Here is a 14,378-nt window from a genome sequence, read left to right on the forward strand (position 1 = left end):
AAATGTTCCCAGGTCATTCAACTCATCCACATATGGCATCCTTTTCTGTATCTTTACCATCCTGTTCACCCCACTCTAAACACATTCTTTTGTCAATGTCCTTCCTAAACTGTGGCACCAAGAACTGAACACAGTACTAGAGAGATATTATCGCTAGGAACAAGTAGAGTGATACTATTCCTTCCATTGTTGCAGATATCTTCTCCTACTTGATACAGTCAAAGACTAAATTAGCTTTTTTGGCTGAAAGAAATATGAATCCAAGTGCAGACTTTGATACTTCTTTCCTGGGTTACAAATGGCAAGCCACTTACAATTAATTTCCAAGCCCCAGTTTCCTTATCTGTAAAAATGAGAAAAATAACACTTAAACTACCTACCTTGCAGGATTAGTTTTTGAGAGCAAATTTTTAAAAGCACTTTGTAAAATCAAAGTGCTGTGTAAGTGTAAGTTATACTCATCAGAGTGGTCAGAGTTTATCATAGGAATTTGCTACAGATGTTAGCCTCAAGAGCTACTAACAAGAACAACTGACAATTGAAAATCTCTCTTCCTGAAAGTATTCTTGCCTCCATTAAAAAAAAATGTTAAATGATATTGAAATGGCAGATTGGGGTCATCCTCAATGTGGGGAAAGTCTGTGGAAGATCTTTAGGGCCAAGCTAAAAGTCTATATTCGAGGCAGCTAAGTGATACATTGGATAAGGAGCTAGGCCTGTGGTCAGTAAGACCCAAGATGAAAGCCTCCTCCATGTGTGTAATAGCCTTGTGACCATGGCCAAGTCACTTAAAGAGGACAAATAATTTCTTGCATTCACCTGTGCAAAATTAGCAATGAATCTCTCTTTCTTTGACAAGTAAATGCTCTATGCTGAAAGTATAAGCTAGTCTCCCATTTTAAAGAGAAAGTAAATGAACTTGAGGCAAACCTCCTTCATTTCTAGGTATATTGTTATTTAATGAAAGTGGAATAAGGGGTCAGAGATGAAAATAAAAGATGAATAACACTACATTTGTACTTCAGGGATATGCAGAATGGAAGAATGCAACACAGTAATGAAAAGGAAAGACAACTGAGCCTTGAAGCTAAACTAAAGGAAAGAGCTCCTTCCAACAGGAAGATCAGAAAGAGAAACTGAATTGTCTGAGTGCTCAGCAGTTTCCTGTTTCCCAAAGAATGATGATGTCAATCAACAGGGGGCCCTCAGGAGTGACATCATCCATTAAAACTCAAAAGAAGAAAACATAAAAAGCTGTGATTAGTGACTTGTACCTTAAGAGCAGAGATGATTTTCCTTTTATTTTTGTAGTCCCTAAACATACTGCCATACAGTGTGTTTTAAATAATTCTTAGAAATTGATTAATTGGAACATATCATGACATCTACATAGAACATGACAGTGAACCTTCCAAAAACTGTCAGTCCTGATGACTACCACCCACTAATGATAATTCATGTGGGGTCAGAAAATACATTCCTAGAAGAAAGTCATAAAGCATATAAACCATCAACAAATACTTATGAAGAAAACTACTCTGACTATGACCAGGCATTATACTAGATTCTGGAGATACCAAGACCAAATTAAAAAAAAAAAAAACAATCCTTACATTCTGGGAGCTAACATTCTACTCAGTTAATTCACAATCTAAAATTAATTCAGTTCAATTCATTCACTCATGTAATTTTTCTAAAATCATAGCACTGAAGATGAGAAAACTCTTTCCTTGGAAAAAAAAGGGCCAAATCAATTAAAAAAGCAGAAAAAATAAGTAAGTCATATGATTATATATCAATAGATGCAGAAAAATCTCTTGACAAAATACATTTCTACTCCTATTAAACATACTAGAAAGCATAGAAATAAAAGAAACCTTTTTTAATATGTTAAGTGGTATTTATCTAAAACCAAGAGCAAGCAATATCTATAAAGGATAAACTTGAAGACTTCCCAGTAAGATCAAGGGTATAGCAAAGATGTCCATTATCATTATTATTGTTCAAACTTTTACTATAAATGCCAGCTGTAAGTAATAAAAATTTCAAAAAAAAGAATTGAAGGAAAAAAGAAATAAAAATAGGCAACAAGGAAACAAAACTATCACTCTGTAAATGGTATATGGTATATTTAGAAAACCCTAGAGAATCAACTAAAAATGCTAGTTGAAACAATTAACAACTTTAGCAAAGTTATAGGATATAAAATAAAACCATATAAATCACTAACATTTCTATATGTTATCAACAAAACCCAGCAGAAATAGATAAAATGAGAAATTCTATTTAAAATAATTACAGAAAGTTTGGTAGAAACTAGACATAGACCAACATCTCATACCATATACCAAGACAAAGTCAAAATGGATAAGTGATTTAGACACAAAGGATGATATCATAAGTAAACTAGAAGAGCATTGAAAACCATGCCTGTCAGATCTATGGATAGTGAAGAGTTAATGACCAAACAAGGGATAGAGAAGAATATGGGAAGCAAAACAAATCACTTTAATTACATGAAGTGTAAAAATTTTGCAGACAAAATGCAGCCAAAATGAGAAGAAAAACATGAAACTGGGAAAAATTTTCTCTAAGGCCTTATTTATCAAATATATAGGGAACTGAGACAAATATATAAAAAGAAGAGCCATTCTTTACTTGATAAATCACCAAAGGATAGGAACAAATCATTTTCAGAAGAAGAAATCAAAAATATCAATAGTCACATTAAAATGCCTAAATAACTACTGATTAGAGAAATACAAATTAAAATGACCTTGATATAACACTTCATATTTATCATACTGGTTTATATGAAAGAAAATGAAAATGACAAATGTTGGAGGGAATATAGGAGAAGTGGGATACTAGTGCACTGTTGGTAGAGTTGTGAACTGATTCAACCATTCTGGAGAACAATTTGGAACTATGTCCAAAAGGCAATCAAACTGTGCATACCCTTTGATCCAGCAATGCCACTACTAGGTCTGTATCTTAAAGAGAAAAAGGGAGGAGAAAGAACCTTCCTGTACAAAAATATTTATATCAACTTTTTATGGTGGCAAAAAATTTGAAATTGAGGGGATACCCATCAATTGGAGAATGGGAAACAAGTTGTGATATAGTATGGTAATGAAATATTACTGTGCTATAAGAATTGATGAACAGGACAGTTTCAGAAAAGTCGTAGAAGACTTATATGAACTCATGCAAAGAGAAATGAGCAGAACCAAGACAACATTGTATTCAGTGACAGAGTGGTAAACAGGATCAACTGTGAACAACTTAATTACTCAACTACCAGAAAATGATCCAATACAATTCCAAACGACCCGTGGTGAAAAATGCTATCCATCTCCAGAGAGAGAAGTGATGAAGCCTGAATGCAAATGAAGCACACTTTTTAAAATAGTTCCTTTAGTTTTCCCTTTTTCATACATTTTCTTTTGCAACATGGTTAATGAGGAGTTTTGTTTTTCATGACTTAAAAAGAAAAAAGAAAGTAGAAAGAGAGCAAGTGTAGGCCGGAAAATGGATACCTCATAATTAAAAATGGTAAGCATGAATATTTTGTTAGAATCAATAAAACTCCCCAGGAGACTAAGGCTTCTGCTAATGTGAAAATTACTAAATCTCACACATTATTATAGATCTGTCCTCAGTCTGGAGAAAAAAACAGATGAGGCTGTCTTTATAAGCCCATACCAATGAGGATGTTGGAAAATAACAATAGAGGACAAAAAGCCTAGCCTATGAAAAGTAGCCATAACTGGAGTACATTGTTATATGGACATGCCCATCAAAGTCAGATCATAATATGCTGTTCATCCTCTCCACCCAAGTTATTTCCCAGATGTCCAACTTGATTTCATGGCTATTGAGTCCTGCCTGTGTACTTAGGTCATACTTCTGACCATATCTTGTGTAAAATCTAGATCTCTCAAAACTACCCCCAGTCCATTTACCTCTTTTCTTTTCCTTGCTTAATCAAGTCAAATCAAGAAACATTTATTAATCTTGTGTCAAATACTGTGCTAAGTACTGACACACAAGGAAAGACAACAGTGGAGCCCTCAGGAAGCTCACATTCTTATGGTAGAGACAACTATGTGCATACAAGATACTAAAATCTGAGTCTAATATTGACTTTACCCCCCCATAGCAATGAAACCAATGGCACCTTTTTCTTGTTATACTAAATGATAACACCTTCCTCCACCTAATTTGTCTCCTTTTTCATCTATATCATGTTATCTGCCAAACCGTGGTGATCTAGTTTGGTTCCTACTCTAAACCTCTTTTGCTCTGTGACATAGAGCGCCCTGTTATGGGAGAATATCCCAATATGGCATTCCCTTAATAAAATGATTTGTTCTGTAAAACTTGAACTCAGTCAAAAGACCTCACCCAAGGACCTTGAAGGCCACATGTGACCTTAAAACAGCAGGTTCCCCAACCCTGGATCCTATCTCACTGGTATACCCACACCCCTAGTTTATTGTGCTCAGATACTGATCCATCTTTAGAAGTTTTAAATCATCAACATAAAAAGGAATAATTCACAACTTTTCAACTTTCATCCTAATATGATAACTACTTTTCTGTTCTTCCCAAAATAATGTATGGCAAAAGCAGGTAACTCTTGTTCTGACAATTGTACTTCCAGTAACACACTACTCAGATACTTTCTTTTAGTATGGAGGTGACCTTGGTCTCTAGAAGACTTGGCCAGTAGAGCAATATTGTACTCTGACAAGTACAATAAATCTGGTTTTGAGGATGGAGCCTTCATTGGACTATCATCCAAGGTCATCAGATAATGATTATTTCTGACCAAAATAAGTAATGAAACCATTAACCAAAATTTCAGAAGTTGTGAAATCTGTGTGAGAGGAATAATATTTAACCTGATAAAATCACATCTTTGGAAGTGAGAAAGTACTAATTCAGCCATGAATTCACATTGTTCTAGTTCTAGGCACTGTGTTGGATACAGAAAGAAAAGTCAACTCAATAAACAAAATTTATGAAACACTTGTTGTGTGCAGAGAACTACACTGAGCATAAAGTTTAGCTAAGATGTAGTCCTGATCCTTAAGCAACTTAAAGACCAATATAGGGCAAAGTCCTTGCCCTTGACATTGACTAACATAAAAGAACTAACTGGGAAATAATTAAACCTTATCTAAGTTGTAAACAGAATTAGAGTTCAGAGATGGAGGAGATGTAATTTTGTTTTGCAAGTATGGATTGTCTCATTCACTGAATTTTTATTTCCAGAGCCTGGCATAGTGCCTAGAACATAGTAGATTTTTAATAATTGTTTATTGTTGGCTGAAGAAATTAACAGAGACTAGCATACAATTAGACATCAGGTATATAATTATAATGACCAACTCATGCTGCCCCTTCTGAAACAAAGACAAGATAGAAGAATGTATAACTATCTCCCTTCTTTTCAAAAGCAGGGGTCATGTGTAGACCACTGCACATCCTGTCTGATTCATTTGAGATGTGGTTTAGTTTTACAAAACAGAATTTTTTCTCTCTACTTTTTGTTCTTTTATGGGGAGGAAACGGGAGGTAATATTCAGAAATTAAGTTAACAAAAAAACAAATTATATTAAAACAAATAAACTATATAAACAATATATGAACTATATAAAAACAAAGGAACTGTATACCTACAAAGATTCTCAAAACACAACTGGAGATACATAAAAAAGAGGCATTTAAGGACAATATTACTCAAAAAAAAAGTGTAAGAATGGTGATTTGCGAAGTAGAGAAAAACTAGACCACCCTCTATTATTAATGTATTTTTACATAATGGGAAGATCTTTCCCATCCATTAATAGGCCTATGTGATCTGCATGAGTCACATGGAAGCCTGAGTCACATGAGTCTGTGGTGGGAGGAGCATGCCAAATGGGTTGAGAAGGAAGGGTGGAGCAGAACTGGAAGGAAGTTGGACATTGCAGTTAGAGCTGAGGGAGAGAGAGGAATCAGGCAGCAAGCTATGAGTGTTCATTTGTGGAAAGCCCTAGTAAGGGAAAGGCTTGGTGATGGTGGTGTCCCCTGCATTGCAATTGTGTATAGATTTCTTTGTTGCTATGATGGATTTGGCTTTCCGGTGTTGGGATATGGCTTTCTGGTGTTTAAATAAATGTTTGGTTCTGTCTTTCATGTGGAGAGTCTATTATATTTTGCAGTTCAGAATTTTACCAGCATATTCATAGCTGTTATAAGTGCTGTGAACGTTGTGTTGGCACTACACACACCTCCCCCAATATTTTCTTTGTTGAACATGGCAAGGTGAATGATGTTTTTGCCACATTATTGTTGAGCTGTAGTATTGAAGGATAGTAGTAAACTGCAAATATTGTCTGTAATGGAAAATAGAATCATAGAATTTCATTTGGGAAGGATTTTCTTTTTTTTTCAAGGGAGAAGAAACTTTTATTAAGGTGTGGGGTATTGATTCAAAAGAGGGTAATAAAACTTGATTTTCTTTTTTTAACTTTTTTTTATTTTTTAAAATGCATTTAAGTTTTCAACATTCATTTCCACAAAATTTTGAGTTCCAAATTTTCTCCCCATCTCTCCCTTCCCCCCCACCCTAAAGTGCCAAGCATTCTAATTACCCCTATCATGAAGCTGCCCTCCTTTCGAACAATCCTCCCTTCCCTTCTCTCCATATTTTCTTTTGTCCTGTAGGGCAAGATAAATTTCTATACCGCATTACCTGTATTTCTTGTTTCCCAATTGTATGCAAGAAAAATACTCAACAGTCGCTCCTAAAACTTTGAGTTCCAATGTCTTCTCCTTCCTCCCTCCTCATCTATTCTCATTGTGCAAGCAAGCAATTCAGTATAGGTTATATATGTGTAGTTTTGCAAATGACTTCCATAATAGTCATGTTGTGTAAGAATAACTATATTTCCCTCCATCCTACCCTGCCCCCCATTTCTTCTATTCTCTCTTTTGACCTTGCCCCTCCCCAAGACTGTTGACTTCTAATTGCTCCCTCCTCCCATTGCCCTTCCTTCCATTATCCCCCCCACCCTGCTTAACCCCTTCTCCCCCACTTTCCTGTATTGTAAGATAGGTTGTCATACCAAAATGAGTGTGCATTTTATTCCTTCCTTGAGTCAAATGTGATGAGAGTAAGCTTCACATTTTCCCTCTCACCTCCCCTTTTTCCTTCCGTTGAAGTCTTTTTCATGCCTCTTTTCTGAGAGATAATTTGCCCCATTGATTTCTCCCTTTCTCCTCCCATTATATTCCTCTCTCACCCCTTAATTTCATTTATTAGATATGATCCCTTCCTATTCAACTCATGCTGTGCTCTGTGTGTGTGTGTGTGTGTGTGTGTGTATAATCCCACCAACTACCCAGATACTGAAAAAAGTTTCAAGAGTTACAAATATTGTCTTTGCATGTAGAAATGCAAACAGTTCAACTTTAGTAAGTCTCTTATGATTTCTCTTTCCTGTTTACCTTTTCATGCTTCTCTTCATTCTTGTGCTTGAAAGTCAAATTTTCTTTTCAGCTCTGGTCTTTTCATCAAGAATGTTTGAAAGTCCTCTACTGCACTGAAAAACCATTTTTACCCTGAAGTATTATACTCAGTTTTGTTGGGTAGGTGATTCTTGGTTTTAGTCTTAGTTCCTTTGACTTCCAGAATATCATATTCCATTCCTTGCGATCCCTTAATGTAGAAGCTGCTAGATCTTGTGCTGTCCTGATTGTATTTCCATAATACTCAAATTGTTTCTTTCTAGTTGCTTGCAGTATTTTCTCCTTGACCTGGTAGCTCTGGAATTTGGCTACAATGTTCCTAGGAGTTTTTTATTTTTGGATTTCTTTCAGGAGGTGATTGGTGGATTCTTTCAATATTTATTTTTGCCCTCTGGTTCTAGAATATCAGGACAGTTTTCCTTGATAATTTCATGAAAGATGATGTCTAGGCTCTTTTTTTGGTCATGGACTTCAGGTAGTCCCATAATTTTTAAACTGTTTCTTCTGGTTGTATTTTCCAGGTCAGTTGTTTTTCCAATGAGATATTTCACATTATCTTCCATTTTTTTCATTCTTTTGGTTTTGTTTTGTGATTTCCTGGTTTCTCATAAAGTCATTAGCCTCCATCTGTTCCATTCTAATTTTTAAAGAACTATTTTATTCAGTGAGCTTTTAAACTTCCTTTTCCATTTGGCTAATTCTGCTTTTTAAAGTATTCTTCTCCTCATTGCCTTATTGAACCCCCTTTTCCAATTGAGTTAGCCTATTTTCAAAGGTGTTATTTTCTTCAGCATTTTTTTGGGTCTGCTTTATCAAGTTGTTGACTTGCTTTTCATTATTTTCTTGCATCTCTCTCATTTCTCTTCCCAATTTTTCCTCGACTTCTCTTACTTGATTTTCAAAATCCTTTTTGAGCTGTTCCATGGCCTGAGACCACTGAATATTTATTTTGGATATTTGAAATACAGAAGCCTTGACTTTTATGTCTTTCCCTGATGGTAAGCATTGTTCTTCCTCATCCAAAAGGATGGGAGAAGATATCTGTTCAACAAGAAAGTAACCTTCTATAGTCTTATTTTTTTCCCTTTTTTGGGCATTTTCCCAACCAGTTACTTTACTTTTGAGTCCTCTGTCAATAGTAGGTTATACTCTGGGGATCTGTAAGATCTCAGTTCCTCCAAGGTGGTACAATCAAGAGTGTACACTGGTCTTGGAGCAACTAGAAACTTTTGTGCCCAGAATCTGTGAATGGTTGAGTTTTCTCTCCACAACCATCTGGCCTTCAGTTCCACCAAGCCAGCACTGGGGCCTGAGATTCAGATAAGCTGTTCAATTTTTTCAGGGGCTTTTTGGCAGTAGCAGGGCCACCATTCAGTGTGAGATAAAGATCAGTTGCTCAATTCCTCCAGGAGCATTAGATGGGGGCAGGGCCACCACACAGGGCTGAGGCAAGGCTCAGCTGCTCAGTCTCCTCAGGGGTTTTATGATCCAATAATGGATTCAGGTGGCTGTGGGAGTTGCTGCCATCTGATGTGGCCTCTGCTGCTGCTGCCTGAGGCCAGAGCTATGGGAATAACCTGCTACCTTCTCAGTCAGGTGAAAAAACCCTCTCACTCACCTTTGGTGCCTATGGATTGAGGGATTTGCAAACCACCTCTACTGCCGCTGGGGACTTTGCCCTCAAGGCCTGCTCAGTTCTCCTCCCAGCACCATGCCATGGGGCCAAGGCTAGACTAAGCTCTGCTCCACATCAGGTGCGACAGACCTTTCCTGTTGGCCTTTCAGGTTAACCCTGGGCTAGAAATCTCTTCCACTCTGTGGCTTCTGCTGCTCTAGAATTTGTTGAGGGTCTTTCTTTACAGGTATTTTATGGGCTGTGAGGGAAGAGCTAGTGTATGTGCATCTTTCTTCTCTGCCATCTTGGCTCCACCCTGGGAAGGATTTTCTATAAACATCTAGTCTCTAAATTGTAGCTAGCAAGTTGTCATTCAGCATTTACTTGATTACCTTAAATGAGGGGGAAATCACTAACTGCCAAGGCAATCCATCCTACTCTTCAGGAGCTCTACTTTTTAGTAAACTTTTCCTGATATCAAGTCTAAATTTGCCTCCTTTCAATTAGCACTCATGGATTCTAATTTTGCCTTCTGAAGAAAAACATGTTGGGTCAAATCACTGACAATACTCAGACAGCGATTACGTCTGCCCTAGAAATTTTCCTATTAAGGCCTCAGTTCCCATAAGTGATCTATATATCATGAGATCTAGAAAGTCTTTACCATTCTGTCTTAAACTGTGATGCATATAGAACTAAACAAAATCTATCACAATACCACATCATTATTTCTGCAACCTATGCTTCTATCTCTCTTCTATCCCTTTGACATGTGCATTTTTGTAAAAACTTATTAAATTTAATATTAAAACTTAAATACACAATAATAAAAAAAGAAATACATTATAAACTTAAATATTAAAACTTCAATACAAAAATAAGAAAAATTAAAAAGGTATTATAATGTATACAACAGAATGTAAGATAAGATTCAAAATGCAGAGCAATAAATTTCCATTTCAAGAAAGTCTATATAAAAAATACTATGTAATGTGTTCAGAGCTGTCCATCTTTCATTTGCTTCCTTTTTTCTTTTGATATCTGCTGTGCACTTTTTACTTTGTTCTTTTTTTCTTCCTCCCCCAAAGATGGCTACAATTATGCTACTGTGTGTATGTATGCATGTACATACACATGCAAACATACAACTACACAAACAAAACTATGTCTAATATACATTTACACATACATGCACTTACATATATACATATACTTAGATATCTATAATCATACTCATATATAGATATATACATTCAAATGCATCTATGTAAGACTGCCCTATACTTACTTGTCTTCTGTTTCTCTGAGGGTGGATAACATCTTCCTTTGTAAGTCTGAGTCTTTCCATATTTGTCTAAGTCTGCCAAGTCATCATTTTCTACATCACAACAATATTCCAACCTTATACTCATTAATTATTTTAAATACTCTAAAGCAATACTGATTAATATGACTAACATATAGTGTAGTTTCCATGTTTTCTCTTTTGATTGAAACTATTTCAGGTTTAACTTTATCTAAGATCATGATTCCTATTCCTGTCTTTTTTCCCTAATAAATTCTACTCCTGATTTTTATTTTATGTTTGTATGTATCTCTGATTCCTCAACTTTACTTCTACCCACTACCCTGCCCTCCTGTTACTTAACCTCCCCCCTCCAAGGATCTCTCCCTTATCCTCCTATTCATGTTAATCTAAACATCCTTCTATATCCCACCTTTATCCTATTATCTCACCACCCTCCCCTCTAAAAATCCTTCCCTTATCCTCTCCCCCCATCACCTTAGACTTTTATTTCTTTTTGAATTGAGAAAACTTTTATCTCTTTCTGAAATTAGAAGACTTTTTTTACCCATACATATTAGTATGCATATGTGCATGTATGTATGTATGTATTATATATGTACGCATGTTTGTATTGTTCCCTCTTAAAGCCATTCCTAATGAAAGTAAGATTCTAGAACTACCAGCCTTCCTCCTTCTTCTAATTCCTCTGTGTTGGTTCTTCCTCTCACACATCATTTTTGCATAAGATAATTACTTTTTTTACTTTTTCCTAAATGGTTTTTTTTTTTAATATTATATCATACTTAGGTCTACCTCAATATTTCTTTCAAACTATACAATTACTAATAACAGTCTTAGACATATGTTTTACATTTCATCATGTATAAAAAGTAAATAGCCTGTCCTCATTGATTCCCTTGTAATTGGTCTTTGATGAGTACCTTATATTTCTCTTGGATCTTATATGTCAAAGTTCAGTTTTATTTTTTCTTCAAAATCCTGAAAGTTTGGCAATTTATTAAATATCCTTTTTTTCATTCAGCATTATGCTTAAATATATTGGGTATAATATTTTTCAGTTTCAACACCAGTTCTTTTGCTTTTTGATGTATAGTTTTCAAAGATCTGTGATCTTTTAATGTCACTGGTTCTAGGTCTTGTGTGATTCTAATTGTGGCACCATCATACTTAATTTTTTTTCTTGCTGCTCTCAATAATTTCTCCTTGAGCTGGAGGTTTCAGAATTTGACTGTGACATTCCTATAGGTTTTCCTTGTAGAATCTGTTTCAGGTGGTGATCAGTGTATTTTTTCTATTTCTACTTTCCCTTCTTGTTCTAATACTTCAGAACAATTTTATTTAATTATTTCTTGTATTTTTGCTCCAAGATTCTTTTTTATTGTAGCTTTTAGGTAATTCAATTATTCTTATGTTTTCTTGATCTGTTCTCCAGATCCCCTGTTTTTCTTATGAGATGTTTCACAGTCACTTCTCTTTTCATTCTTTATATTTTGTTTATTATTTCTTGGTACCTTATAACTTACCTGGCTTCCCTTTCCCAATTCTAATTTTCAAGGAGTTGTTTTCTTCCTTAAGATTTTGAATCTCCTTTTCTAATTATCTGACATTCTTTTCAAAACGTTCTTATTTTTCTTGGGTTGTTCTTATTTATTTTAAATTTTTCCTCAATCTTGTTCATTTTATTTTAAAAGTCTTTTTAAAGTTCTTCTTTGAATTCTATTGGGGGCATATGACCATTCAAAGGTATGCTTTTGGATAGGAGAGACATTTTTTTTACTTCAGTAACCTCCTCTGAAGATGAACCCTGATCTTCTCTATTCTGATAGTACTTTCTATGGTCGGATTCTTTCTCCTTTGTGTATCATCAAGGCAATATTCACAGTGCCTACAGTGGCTATGAATAAGTCAGCATAGCTCTGAATCATAAAATATAACAGACTGTCCACATAGAAGGCAGAAGAAAAGCATTTATTCAAATACCAGAAAGCCAAGTCCAAACAGCAGAAAGCCAAATCCATTGCAGCTACAAAGAATCCATGCACAATAACAATGCAAGCCTTCCCTATGTTAGACTTCCCGCAAAACAGCTCCCTTAAACAAATCACAGATTTCCTTAAATAAAATCACAAACAAGCTCTCCCATTCATGATAGCTGCTGCCTTTCCCAGCTCTGATTGCTCTCAGACTAACTTCTCTGTTCTGCTCTAGCTCCAGCCCTGCCTGTTCCACCCTTCCTACTCTACCCCTTCCTATTCCATGTGACTTGACTCATGTGACTCAGGTTTCCATGTGACTTAAGCATGCTAAATGGGCCTATTAATGGATGGGAAAGAGCTTACCATTAAGATCAAAATTACATTAACAATAAGCAAAAATGCAATATCAATATACTTTGCCTGCTCATTTTTAAAAATATAATTTTAAAAACAAAAGTTTTACCAGCATACTTTTTATAATCACCTCTAGTCCTGGGGTATGGGGGATGGTACCTCTGGCTTCAGATTCTCCTTCATTTCTCCCCCCTGACATGGAACTAAAACAAAAAATTCTACCTTCCTGTAAGTGTGATGTCCTTGTTCCACTGCTTCTGCACTCATCAGGCACATACTGGTTCCTTTTCATTCAGAGCCATATTTTGGCTGGATTTTGACAGCACAACTGAGTCTGGTGTCCCTTCATAGCAGAAGTTCCCTCAATTGTCCCCTGCTCTGATACCTGACTTCCCACACTGTCCAGTGGCTGAAAATTCCTGTGGCTGGGGCCAAGTCTACCCCCGGTCCAGCTGCTCACAGGGCTTGCTGCTTGTTCTCTCAGGGTAACTAGCCTGGAATTGTTTACAATTCACAGGTACCAAACCTTGGATTTTCTCCCATTGTCCAAAGAGGACCACTGCTTTGCCCCAGTTCTTACTTATTTTTACCACACTATATTGACGCTGAAACACTATTTTGTATTGTTTGTAGGGAAATCTGGAGAGCTTGGAATTTTCTGATCTATTCCATCATCTTTCTAGAATTCTCTCAATGTGTTCACTTTTACTTGAACTGGTTTTGAGTCAACGTACAGGTAAATCTCCTTCTCTCCCCCAAATACTGGCACCAATCTCACAGAACTTCTGGGGAGATCATAAAAAGTCTCCATTCAAATCTATTCTGGGGTCAGGGAGGGAAATTAGAAGGTCATTATGGCTCTGACAACTTTTTAAAAAAGGAACAAGTGTTAAGGCAAAAGACACAAAAAAATCTTTGAAGAATTACATAATTAACATGTAAAGCAATGCTTCTATTTCTATCTACCCCCTCTCTCTCTCCTTCTCGCTGGTCAGGATTTATATTAAGTTGCTCCTTTGTGTAGAGCAAGATAGCCTCACAGAAGCGAGTGACTCCCTGTAACAATGAATTATACAATATTTGGAGTGATTTTTTTTTTAATTTTAAATCAGTGCTGAAAATGAACTCCACAACTTTGAGAATATTTGCCTCCAACTTACATACACTGCTCATCATCTTCACCATTCCAGTTTTTCTAGTTTTCAAATCCTGAGTCCAGGGGGAGGGAGGGGGAAGGCCATGAAATCTCATCTCGTTTTGGCAGGCAATTATCAGGTCACATCCTTTGACAAAAAAAAAAAAAATAGTAAAAAAGCATAGTACACTTAGAAACATTTTCAGTAACACTGGAGGATCCAGATTCATCATACTAATGCTTGTTGATTCATATCTGCTGGAAGGTGGAGAAAAAGGCCAGGATGGGGTTTCCAATCCAGACAGAGTATTTGGGATCTGGTGGGGCAATGATATTGATTTTCATTGTGCTGGGGTCTAGAGCTGTAGAATCCTTCTGCATCTTGTCAGCAACGCCTGAGTATATGGTGGTAACACCAGAAAATATACATTGGAATACAAATCCTTAGAGGTATAAATATCACACTTC

The sequence above is a fragment of the Notamacropus eugenii genome, chromosome 5, assembly GCF_028372415.1.
Source record: "Notamacropus eugenii isolate mMacEug1 chromosome 5, mMacEug1.pri_v2, whole genome shotgun sequence".
In the NCBI taxonomy this organism is placed as follows: Eukaryota; Metazoa; Chordata; class Mammalia; order Diprotodontia; family Macropodidae; genus Notamacropus; species Notamacropus eugenii.